Source organism: Denticeps clupeoides, unplaced genomic scaffold, assembly GCF_900700375.1.
Source record: "Denticeps clupeoides unplaced genomic scaffold, fDenClu1.1, whole genome shotgun sequence".
Lineage (NCBI taxonomy): Eukaryota > Metazoa > Chordata > Actinopteri > Clupeiformes > Denticipitidae > Denticeps > Denticeps clupeoides.
Window position 1 is genome coordinate 165,260 of NW_021630104.1, and position 12,590 is coordinate 177,849.

Here is a 12,590-nt window from a genome sequence, read left to right on the forward strand (position 1 = left end):
ACCCTTGGTGAGCAGTGGGCAGCCATGACAGGTGCCCGGGGAGCAGTGTGTGGGGAAGGTGCTCAGTGGCACCTTGGTGGTTCGGGATTCAAAACTTGCAACCGTCTGATTACGGGGCCGCTTCCTTAAATGCTAGGCTGTTACGTCCCTGGTCTAGGGTCAGCCAATGGGACAAAGAGCAGAAACTCCACTTACGGTTAACCGTTTATTACAAACAAAGGTACATAAACAGACAAAACAAAAGTAGTTCTGGTCAGTTGAGTTATGATTCAAGTTTATGTTATTTTCTTGTCTTCTGGTCACAATCCTTCACTTCACGCCACTTCCTTCTCGCTTCACACCAACACCCTCTCATCTTGTCCCGAAGCATATGCCATTTTAAGCCCTCTGCCCTATTACAGCCCACCAATCATGACAGGAAGCCACCCTGCAACATTACAGAGAGAGAGAGAGGGCGAGAGAGGGAGGCAGACACACAAACAGAACATACGCATCGTCCGCCACGGGACGTCACAAGGCCAACACTTGTATTCACTCCAAAATTCCCTTATATGGCATTCTTGAGAATGGGCAAGCCATGAGCAACACAGCCGCCCCCCACAGTCACAACCACAGTGACAGAAGAAGTGTTGAATAATAGATGAATAAAAAACTAGTGTGGCTGGGGCACACGATTGTCACTGTTTAGTCACAGCAGCAATCTGGCACAAACCGCAAAAAAAACCCAAAAAAACAACGCACGAACCTCAGCACCCCCCGTTTGACCTGTTTGGTACGTCTGCATGTGCACAGTTCTGTCGCCATGGACTTTCTTCTCGATTTGCGGAGGCCAGTGTCAAAATAGCTTCTCAAGGGGCTCCGTGAGAAGCGTTACGGTCGAATGTCACGGTACAGCAAATTGCACAGCCAGGGCCCCCCGAAAGCAGGGGAACTAATTATGCCGTTTCCCCCTTAAACGCGCCACTGAGCGTCTGAATTAGATCCCGTGCGTTGAAACAATGGAGGAGAATTGTGACGCCGCAGTTCAGGGCCAGTTTTCACAAGGCCCAGGGAGGCAGGGGAGTGGGACGGCGCTCTCGCGGTGAATAGCCGCTGTTTATTTTTGTGCTCCATCGGGTTTGTTGGTGGGGGAAAAAAAGCCGGCAGGCAGCCGTCCACCAGACTTCAGCAGGTGACCCTATGCCATGCGAGATAATCCTTTTAGAAATCTATAAAGCGCCATGGGTGAGCTTTATGGGCCATTTGGTTTGTTGTAATCTATGTAATTGGATTGTAAATGAAATTGAATTAAGCAGAATGAAAACTGCTTATTTAGCTTAATGTGACCTTTCAAAAAACTACATGATCTCATTTCTGAACTTCTGAACAGAACAGAATTTCCCCAGAATGGATCTGAGATGTGTCTCAAATGACGGAAGTTACAGTGCATAAATAATTCAGCATACATCATTAATTGCAGAAAACTGACCAAAGTAGTCGCACAATGCCCTTATGCTCCTTGATGAATGATTAATCAAAAGAAACTCTGATCATCATGTCGATAAGACTCGATAAATCCCCCAGCAAGCATAACCTTCAGGGCTGAAATGTGGTAGAAATAATATCTGTTGTACTTATATAACAATAGTACATCCCCAAAACTCATATTAAAATAATTCCAAGATTTGTATGTTAAATGACCTTACCTTTCTGGATTTTATATCAACATGGTGATTATTAAATAATTTTCGCTAGATTTAACTTATTATATTTAAATCATGACACTGATTTGCCCATGAAATAATGTCAAAATGTCAGCTGATACAGCTGTGGTGTAGATCACTTTGGCTTGTACCTGCACGGTGTATTTTTGGCCGCTGTTTGTCAAAGCATGTGATGTGAAAACCCCGCCACTACACACATTTTACATAAAGTGCAAGCTAGAAAACCACACAGTTTCGGTGTCTGTAGCTTTAAATGCAAATGAGGAGGAGAGAGGCGGGACGAGGATGAGAGCGGCCTATAAAAGTCAGTGGGAATCAGAGGAAATGACGTCATCAACACAATAAACTAACCACAATATTTGGACAGGAAGTCGTGTCTGTGTTTTTCCAGAAAAAAATAAAATGAACTGGAGGCCATGGCTGCCCACAGGCCAGAGGCTGCTAGGGCCGGTACAGGAAGTCATACACAAATAGATGGTGTCGTATAATACGGTCAGGCTGCAACTGAGGGTTCTCACAGTATATTGTGATTAATATTTCTTTATGGCTGTTATAACATTAATTCCTTGAATATTACTTATTATGAGATTTTGTGGTAACAATAAGCTATCAAAATATCCAAACAGGATATAGGCAGGTGTCCTGAGGTTGTGGGTTCTTGTGGGTGTGTGTTTAAAATACTAAAAGCAGTTCAGATTGTGGCTTCAGTTCTATCTAAATTTACATTTATAGCATTAAGTAGATGCCTTCAAAGTGCAGTTTGAAACTGTGACTTTGTGGCTTTCTAGTTCATAGGCGAGTGGCACCTCTCAAATGTAAGATGCAATTCAGTACATTGCAGATGTACTGAAATGCAAACTTTCCTCCAGCACATTTACTCTATGCTTACATGATCAAAAATGAAAAAGTCTACAGATGAGCTCCTCTCCTCTGAATTCTGATGCCTATATTATGACTATTTTTACCTCTGTGACCAATAACATTTTTGTTAGAGCAGGGGGCAGTGGTGGCCTAGCGGGTCAAGTCCCAAACCGCCAAGGTGCCACTGAGGAAGGTACTGTCCCCACACACTGCTTCCTGGGCGCCTGTCATGGCTGCCCACTGCTCACCAAGGGTGATGGTTAAACACAGAGGACACATTTTGTTGTGTGCACCGGGAGCTGTCCTGCAGTGTATCACAATGACAATCATGTCACAATCAAATAGACCTGGTTCTAGAATTATGTTACATGCAATCAAATATCTATTCTGTAATTTACTTTGTGTAAGGATGTTGCCCTTTGGGAGTTGAGTTTGACATCCGGTACTTTATGCTCTCATTCACAAGGTAAAGCTTCACATTAGCCATAATTATTTTTAATGACAGAAAGCCAGATATAATTTTGTTGATATTCCATAAATACAAATTGGATGTGAGCAGGCTCAGGTCTTGGGTCAATTTCTACATCTTATTAGCATTTGTTTAGGTAGAAGCCTGGAGAAAACTGATTATTATGTGCTACTGAGAGGTCCCACAACTTATTAGTTAATGATGTCATATTCCCCCTAAAGACTCCCTAAAATGGCTTCATATATGGGCTTTGCCGACTTCTTTTTTTCATCAATCTGCAGTAATTTGACATTGGAAAATGTTTTGGTAGCCAAATTACTAAGATCCAATCACTGATCGCTGAAACAGGCCGGCTACAGTGAATAATAACACAACTGAAATCCGGTTATTTGTGGTGAGATTCCCATCATGTACTTTCCACAAGCCTTTAGGCTGAATGCATTCATGATTGTGTGCTTTTTATATTGCTTCATTCCAGCAAAAAAAAAAAACAAGCAGTGGTGTAGGAGTGAAAAAGAGCAGCGTGTTAACTCTCCTAAGAACAAAATACGTAGAAACTTGACTAACGACGCAATGCAATACGAGCACACAGGATATTGCACTTTGTGTTGCCCTTTATCCGTGGTATTTAGAAATAGGGAGACAGCAATCTACTTAAAACATTGGTTGTCAGAACCACCTTTGATAATATAATGACCGACATTAAATACAGCAGCATATTTATCTATTTCAGGTTACACAGGAATTGAAGTAATATTAGGTACTGTTACATTGTTGTGCATCTATAGCAGAAACATAAATGGAAGCAAACGTTATTTTGGGGCAAAGTCAATACAGCTTTTAATGTTTTTGTGATCAGATAGCTGGTGATTGTTTTGTAGTATCCATATTTATTCAGACTGGAAAAAATAATCACTGCCTGGAAGGCATTTCCACAATAGTTTGTGGCTGTCTTTGATGTTATTCCAGGTTAAACAGCAAGTGGCCATGGCTTTGTTCCATGGAATTCCTGCACTGATAACATGCCGTTATTTGATAAAGAAGGAGCTGTCTATGGTCCTGGTCTGGACTGTCTATGGTGCTGATTCATTGGGTTAAATCAGGTTACTCAGGTATTAGACCTCCCTAGACCATCTACCCAACAAAAGGGACATAATGGTAGTAAGTGGGGTTCGAACCTGGGTCTTATGGGTGGAGACCTGGACTCCACTGTCACCGGACCTGAACCCAATCCAGATGGTTTGGGGTGAGCTGGACCGCAGAGTGAAGGCAAACACCTCTAGGAACTCCTTCAAGACTGTTGGAAAACCATTTCAGGTGACGACCTCTTGAAGCTCATCGAGAGAATGCCAAGGGTGTGCAAAGCCGTAATCAGAGCAAAGAAACTAGAATATAAAACATGTTTTCACTTATTTCACCTTTTTTGTTAAGTACATAACTCCACATGTGTTCATTCATAGTTTTGATGCCTTCAGTGAGAATCTACCAACGTAAATGGTCAATAAAGAAAACACGTTGAATGAGAAGGTGGGTCCAGACTTTTGACCTGTACTGTACAACCTGAGATCAGATTTAACATGTAGCAACACGCTGAGCCGTAGTTTTCGCTGCTATTCCATGGATTGCTGTCTGCTCTGGTTTGTTCTTGGATTACAATGTTGGATTACTGTTTACCTGCTTGCTCGGACAGTGTATTTTGGAAGGCGACTCTGCCAGTGATCCTGTCATGTCTCTCCGATTGGATCTGTTCCCCGTACACTACTGTACACCCCACTCTCACTGCAGTATTTGCTCTGCAAACAGTGCACTATCACCATGGTAGATTTTTCAAATTATGTTTTACTCTTTATTTTATGTCAATTTACATATTGGATGGAAAGATTTCTGTGAATTAATCACTACATGTGCTTAACATTGAATAAGACAAATCCCATTGATGCTTTTAACACAACTGGGAAATCAGGACAGACAATTTTCAAGGGAATCTGATTATCCGATTATTTTAATTCTCAAATACATCTAAACAAATCAGGCCCTTGCACATCAGTAAAAACCCTTAAGCTCTTCAGCGCTGAATAAGACAGAAAAGAAAAAAAAAAACTGAACAGCACCCAGAATCTCATGTTATTAATGCTAAGACCGTGTGGGCGAGGGAAGTAAGCAGAGCCTCCGGTCATGGTGTCTGTTCTTACTGTGTCAGTCAACTGGCCCCCGATCACCGGCATGCATCATCCGGGCTCTGAGCCATCAGTCATTTATCCTGCCGGCATCATGGAAAGGAGAGCAAACAGATCACAGTGACTGAGGCCATCAATCCAGGGTCCAATAGAGACAAACCTGTGCTTGTTTCAAACAAATGAAAGTTCATACAAATAAAAATGAAATAAAGTGAAGTGATCATCATTGTGAAACACTGCAGGACAGCACAGTCCTCTGCATTTAACCCATCACCCTTGGTGAGCAGTGGGCCGCCATGGCCAGTGGCCTGGGAGCAGCGTGTGGGGACGGTGCTTCGCTTAGTGGTCCACTTCCGGTCCACTTCCTTACCTGCTAGGCCAACACTGCTTCCTGTTCTTTCTTTTCATGAAACGGATTGAAATGCTCAAACAAACTGTCTTCAGCAGTAAAAATTGTCACGGACGAATCTGACTGTTGATAATTGTCCCTATATGTATTTCTAAACGGAGGAGGTTTCACACCAAATGCAGCATGCACTTCGAGCACCACGGAGTTTGTGCTTCTGCTTTCAGACCAGTAAAAGCATCATTATTGCCACGAAGTTCAGCTCAAAAAGTAGTAGGGCCATTTTATTTTTTCCTCAATTCAGTTTTTTCCATTTTCCATCTTTCCCTTATACATGTATTTATTCTCCTAAAAACTGTGATTATAGAGTGGATGGGGAAAAAAGAACAAATGCAATTTGACAAATTACAGTTAATCACTGTTCAACAAAGTGCTTGGGCATTTACTGTTCCCTTTTGTAAACCATCTACAATAATATGTGCATTTCATGCAAAGAACTATTTCACAATATTACACATTCTTCCATTTGTAAAATAAAAGTGCTTCAGAATATGAAAAAAAAAAGTTGTGCCCACATGCATAATGAACCGGAACCATGATAATAAAACCACGTTTTGAATTGGCTGATGACTGCCTTGCGCTAGTTTGCTTCTTTTCTCTGTTTCTGATACGAGTTATTGAATGGAAGTGGTCGTCACATATGTTCTTACAAAAAAGAGGTGGGGGATTGTTCCGCTCGTAACTTGGCACTAAGAGTCGGATTCCGTAATTTTGGTGTTCCAGCGAGCCAAGCCTAACCGTTGCGTATGTGCGCACATGCGCAGAAGCAATCAGTCAGGTGGTCCGAATTCGGCACTGACGGTCTCTTCGCCATCGCTGACCGCACGTTAAGTCCCGCCTCCGCCGGAAACACGGCAATTACACACATAGCGCAATCTGTTTCATTTGTTGGATTCAGCGATTTTGCCCGTGTTTTCCACATCGTGGAAATCGTAGGGCCCTATGAGTAGGTGTGGCTAATGACGTCACCGACCACGACCCTTACGATCCCGCCACATGCTGTTGCTTTCAAATAGAATAAACAGACATCCCAACCTGCAAAAAGTTGGGCTGTAAAGTTATCTCATCAGCTGGAGCCTTCAGCCCATGGAGGTGTCTGGAGAATCGTTGCTGCGAGAGAATTTAGCTTTACGTTGGTCCCTCCTGGTGTACTCTCCTGTTGTATATGTTTGTGTCGCTTGTGTCTGTACTGTTCCTCCTGTTACGTTTTGTCGTTTGTTGTATGCAGCACTGTTTGGGGTTAAATATAATCTGTGAGCGCTTTGTCTCGAACGGGCCACGTGAACAGGGAACACACCACGGTTCTCACCACACATACACAGGTTCTCGCTCTCGTGTACGCGTCCCCATGATGCACACGTCCATATTCTTGTTTGCTTGCTCTAGTTTCCGGAGCATTTGCGGGCATCACTGAGCCGTGATCAATATGCGGGAAATGTTGAATATGTTGAAATGCTAACATTCCTTAGTATGAATAAACAGTGAATTTTTCCTGGTTTCTGCTACTAAAGTACCTGTTATTGGTAAAAATGTATTAAAATATGTTTTGTTGGTGAACTATCCTTCTTCTCTTTATTATGTGCCACACAATTTAAACAAACAGACGTTTTTCTTGAAAGTTGCTACAGATCTTAAACTTATCTAACTGTGAGTAGGTGTACATTTTGCTAACTTTAAAAAGGATAAAAAAGTAAAAAGAGGTCCTTCTTCTCCAGCATGTAACACCACTGCTTCTGACCACTTGACATATTCACTTCACTCTATTGCATAACACAAACTTTTGAGTTGCTTGGTTCTTTCTTCCTCTGAGGTTACATTGAGGCTTTCTGTCCCAGTTTTTAATATAAAGAAATGTGTAAACCTGAATTGAAGATGCCTTTTTGATACTACCACCTACCTTTACAGATCCTTTAGACTGTTCATTGTATTACATGCAGTGGCATCTAGAGGGATTTACTGTGTAAAAGAAATCTTCAGATTGTGAGGAAATCTTTAAAAAAGCTTTAAAAAAGTTATTGTCATTGTGATACACCACAGCACAGCAAATGATGACACCACGAAATGTGTCCTCTGCTTTTAACCATCACGCTTAGTAAGCAGTGGGCAGCCATGACAGGCGCCCGGGTGTGGGGCTGACGGTGCTTTGCTCAGTGGAACCTCAGTGGCACCTTGGTGGTTCGGGATTTGAACCCGCAACCTTCTGACTACAGGTCCGCTTCCTTACCCGCTAGGACACTACCACCCCATCAGTATTTAGGCATTAATGCCTGTCTTCATCTAATGCAGTCCTCATCGCACTGTTCAGCAATGCTAAACTTACCAAAGAACAGCTGTCATGAGCTTTTTTTCAGAAGTGAGCGCAGGAGAAGCCTGAAGTGCAAACCACCTGCCTGCTGCTCATACCGGGCTGTTCCGGCCCAGGCTCACTCGTCCTCGGTTTTTATTACTGTGTGTTGCCTAAAAGGATGATTTCTCTACACACAGGAAACAAAAATGTAATAACAAGTCCAACAATAGAAGGCATGTAAATGACATACATAACTGCGATGGTGAATGATGATTAGTGTGAGTTAACGGCATGTGCAAGTCCATCAGATGTACGCGTCTGACCAACCAATAGTGTCGGTAACCATGAAAATGCAACGTGCTCTCATGACAGAGCTGACCAATCGGCATGAGACGGCACAGACGCTCTGCAAGGACAGTGTGTGGACGTGTGTGGAAGTGTGCGCTGCTCCTGCTGCCAAACACACACAAGTCAGGCATGCTTGTGACTGATGGCACTGCTGAAATGCTCAGCGGTGCAGCACTTCACCCGTAATTCACTGGCAGTGACAGAGGAACTGCTGGCTTTACCGACGGGCACACGTTGTCCTAAAAAGGAAAGTTAAGAACTTGCATTATGCCCTCCCTTTAAGGGTTAAACTCTCGGTACACACATTTTATTAATGGGATCCTCCAATGCTCATTTCACCCACAAAATCTCTTTGTCACAGTATCAGATTGATTTGCTCACGTTCAAAAGAGTAACAAAAAAATAAAAAACTGGCTTCCTTGGCTGGCTAAAAAATAAAGGGTGAAAACTACTGGTACAATGAATAAATTATCCTTATAATAGAAAATAATGGTTGGCAATCACCGAGTACAATTCTCTTATGATATGTTGCCAAAGTTGATGATTCAGCAATACTCAATACAGAATATGCATATTTGAAGCAGTATGACCCATGGCTGAGGAGCCCATATCTCAGAACCCAGAAGTGTGCTAAGCGGTGAAAGCAGTTTTCTATAAATACATTAAAAATGCATTAAAATTTATGATAGAATTAGCATTTTTGGCACGTTTTGGACAATTTGAGCCTGATATAGTCTTGTGCTACTTTGTTCATGCGATGTAATGATGGGAGAAGGTTTAAATAAGGCTGTGGGATGCTGAGCTGTGACATTTTTTTTGGTGATAAAATATGACCTCACAGCTGTAAGAGTTAACACAGTTGCTTATCGCAGTACAGCTCTACACCAGAAACTAGTTTCTTTGTGGGACGGAATTTCTACAGCAGTTGTTTTAAACCCCCCCAAATCTATTTAACAGTATTACAACAACTGTCTGAGGAGCCTGGAGACTCATTCCTGGTCATCACATTCTCTTACTAAGGTACAACTGCATGGGAAACCTCTCCTTACACAAACACATAGAGGCAAAATGTATTTATGTAACTTGACAATAGCCATGCCTCAACAAGAGCCAACAGGTCAAAGGAACCCTGACCCATCAGCAACTATTGGAGGTCTATTATGAATCGAGAGCTTCTAGACACAAAGGATTTTTCGTAACATAAGCAGTGGTGGCCTAGTGGGTAAGGAGACGGACCCGTGATCAGAAGGTTGAGGTTCGAGTCCCAAATCGCCAAGGTGCCACTGAGGTGCCACTGAGGTGCCACTGAGCAAAGCACCGTCCCCACACACTGGTCCCCGGGTGCCTGTCATGGCTGCCCACTGCTCACCAAGGGTGATGGTCAAAAGCAGAGGACACATTTAGTTGTGTCACCGTGTGCTGTGCTGTAGTGTTTCACAATGACAATCACGTCAATTTCCATTCAATAAATAAGAGAGGAAGTGTAAAAGGACACAATTATCCCAACATTTGTGGAACATACTTGACTAGGTTTCTTCTAGAAGCTGTCATGACCTTTAAAGCATGAGGTAACAAAAATGCAAGTGATGACAAAAGAGACTGTGACTGCTAGCCTGAATTATGTAGTGCAATAATTACTCAGCAATGTGACTAATGTAAAAAAAAAAAAAAAAAAAAAGCACTCAGAAGGTTATAATGTGGACTGAGGACAACTAAATGTTTTCAAGCCAGACACTGTAGCAGTGCCCTTGTGATTTTACTGACCCTTTGCTAAGCCCCTCCCTTGATTGACCGCTGTCCAACACTACGCTAGCAACCGTAACTAAGAACAGGACGCCTGTCAAGCTTTGGGAATGTGGGGAAATACCTAAACAGTGTGAATACTGAATTGGCAAGTCATCTCATTATAGCTGAGAGATTGAGCGGAGTAGAATGATAATTAACACATATTGCAAACTGCCTTTCCTAATATTTCAGAACTATTATTACAGCAATTTAAAATGGATGATTTATATTTATCATTTTGGTAAAGACCAAAAGACCATGGGGTATATTAAAATACCATCTGTCTTATTAAAAATAAAAAGAGGACAGACCTGTGGCTGCTGCAGACCTTCTGTGTTTTCCCAAGTTAGCAAGTGATTTCCACTGACAATACCTCAAGTCATATTTATGGGTTGCATTCTGTTCTTGTCATATAAGGTGCTAAGCTCTGCCAGCCTCCTTCTTTTCACCAAATATTTGGGAACAAAGAGATAACAGGAATTACATGGTAACACTTCACTGTACTAATAAAAGGTCATTTAATTTCTCACAGTAACTCTTATTTTTGGATTGGACATTTTGGATGTCAGTGTAGGATTTGATAAGTCTTCGCAACAGACATTCTTTGATAGCTTAGGTAATCATTGAAGAAAATGTGATATGTGGAGTACCACAGGGTCCACTTCCTGGTCCATGACAATTTCTTCCCACTGGTAGAATATATTATATAATATATTTGAAAAACAAAAATTAATTAATACTTATTATAAAAATATATTTCTAGCATCACTGAATATTACATAACTGAAACATATGGCCTCTATCCTGATATTGATATATCAGTACAGTATATGGGAAATATGGACAGACGTATTGTTTCACTTGTGAATAGCCCTGTTATAAATTCATATATGTAAATTATAACTTAATTAATATGTTTAAAGACACTGGCATCTATTGTAGATTTTGTTTTACAATTTTTGACAACTTTGCACTAAATGTAGTAACATTTGATTGGGAACTGAGAACGAGTATAGAAATGTATTTTGAAAATTGGATTATATGCAGATTTTTAAGACAGAAATCGAGTCGGATGGGTGTCGGTCGGGTCTGTATGGGTTTCCGACGTAAGTAAAATACTACGCAGGTGTTGAAAGTCGATAAAACATGAATTAAGCTAATTATCATGTATCGAGCCTCTGTGTCTCCCTTCCTCGTTTTGTCCGGAAAAGATGTCCCTTGGTCACCTATCTCATCTAAATCATCAAACTAAACAAAAACCACGAAGATTTTGCTGGTTTTGGCCAATTCAAATGATATTTAATTTGAAAACAGTGGATCAGAACGGGTAATTTTTTTTAAAAACCTGTTTTCATGCTTCGCTGTTTGAAATAAAATGCACAGCACATTTTCATACACGGAAGACACCGGCTTTACCAGAAATGCATTTTTAAAAAAAGGATGATAAAATCATGGTTATAAGGCGTCGTGGTCGTGCAATAAGCGACTCACCCGCGGCACCGTGGGCTAGAAAACTTCCGTTCATGTCGCCGGTCGGCGTGCGACACACGAAGACGCGCGACGGTCACATCCCTCCGTCCAGACACGGAGAAGGTGGGAGAACTTTCGAGCTTCCCGAAAACTTACGCTTCGTGGACAGTGGCGACGCAAAGGCGACGCGATCCGACGTTCGGCATTTCTGTCCAGGTGAAACAAACAAACAAAAAAAGCATCCAGGTCAGATGAAACGATCCAAGAACGCCCGAAACCGGGCTGGAGATGCGGCGTCTTTTCTGGAATTCTGGAATTCCGGAATTCTGGAATGGGGAGGCTGCAGCCGTGCGCCGCGCCGCGCCGTGTTGCCAGGTGCTGGCAGAACTGCGCCCTCGGGCGACACGTCCGGAGTTCGGCATTTTTCAACAAAAAGTCGTCACTGTCATACAAAAAAATGATGGAACGGCGGGTCCACCGAGACCCAGGCGGTCAATGATTAAAAAAAAAAAAAACATGGAGCCAATTCTTACGGACCAGTGTCAGATTATTTCAGGAAACAAAAAGCCAAACGCGAACCAGCACCAGAATCAGTCTTCGCTGATAAAGACGCCAAAGCGACATTTAAAGGTGGGGAAATATCGTATCTGTATATAATAAACATTTTGTATGTGCTGTATGTAAAATTGTATTAGATATAGAGATGAGAGTTTATTTTAGTGACTGGTCATTTCAAAGACCTGGCAACATTGCGCCGCGTCCAACTCATCTGCCATTTGGCGCAAACCCCAATTAAGGCTCAAAATAAAACCCAAATATTCAAAACGTCCCGTTTTATGAAGGAACTTACTGTTTAAACCAGCCTTGATTCCAATGTAAAACTTACATTAGTCTCTCTTATAGGAATGTGAAAAGAACACGTATTATTAGTTAACAGACCTGGCAACACTGGCACGCTGCGAATTAAGGATTTGTCTCTGTCCATATAAACCTCAGACATCGGCGTAGATGTAAGGGTTTGAGGAAATATGAGTCCACGCATCATTGTAACCTGACTGCGAATTAATGGGCAATCCTGTGACCG

At 42.0% G+C, this 12,590-nt stretch overlaps 1 protein-coding gene across 4 annotated transcripts in view; it reads right to left on the minus strand.

Annotated features, from left to right (window-relative positions):
• Positions 1-11,868, minus strand: part of LOC114783607 (potassium voltage-gated channel subfamily G member 2-like) — a 31,366-nt gene extending 19,498 nt beyond the window's left edge. Inside the window, exons 1-2 of one of the 4 annotated variants that reach the window (XM_028969126.1) lie at positions 11,528-11,868; positions 7,937-8,090 (exon numbers count right to left, since the gene is read on the minus strand). The gene's annotated coding sequence lies outside the window, so the exon portion shown is untranslated. Of the gene's footprint in view, positions 1-4,211; positions 4,274-7,936; positions 8,091-11,527 lie in introns of those variants that run through there. The other 3 variants (XM_028969127.1, XM_028969125.1, XM_028969128.1) reach the window with 3 other exon arrangements.
• Between the last annotated feature and the right edge of the window lie 722 nt (positions 11,869-12,590).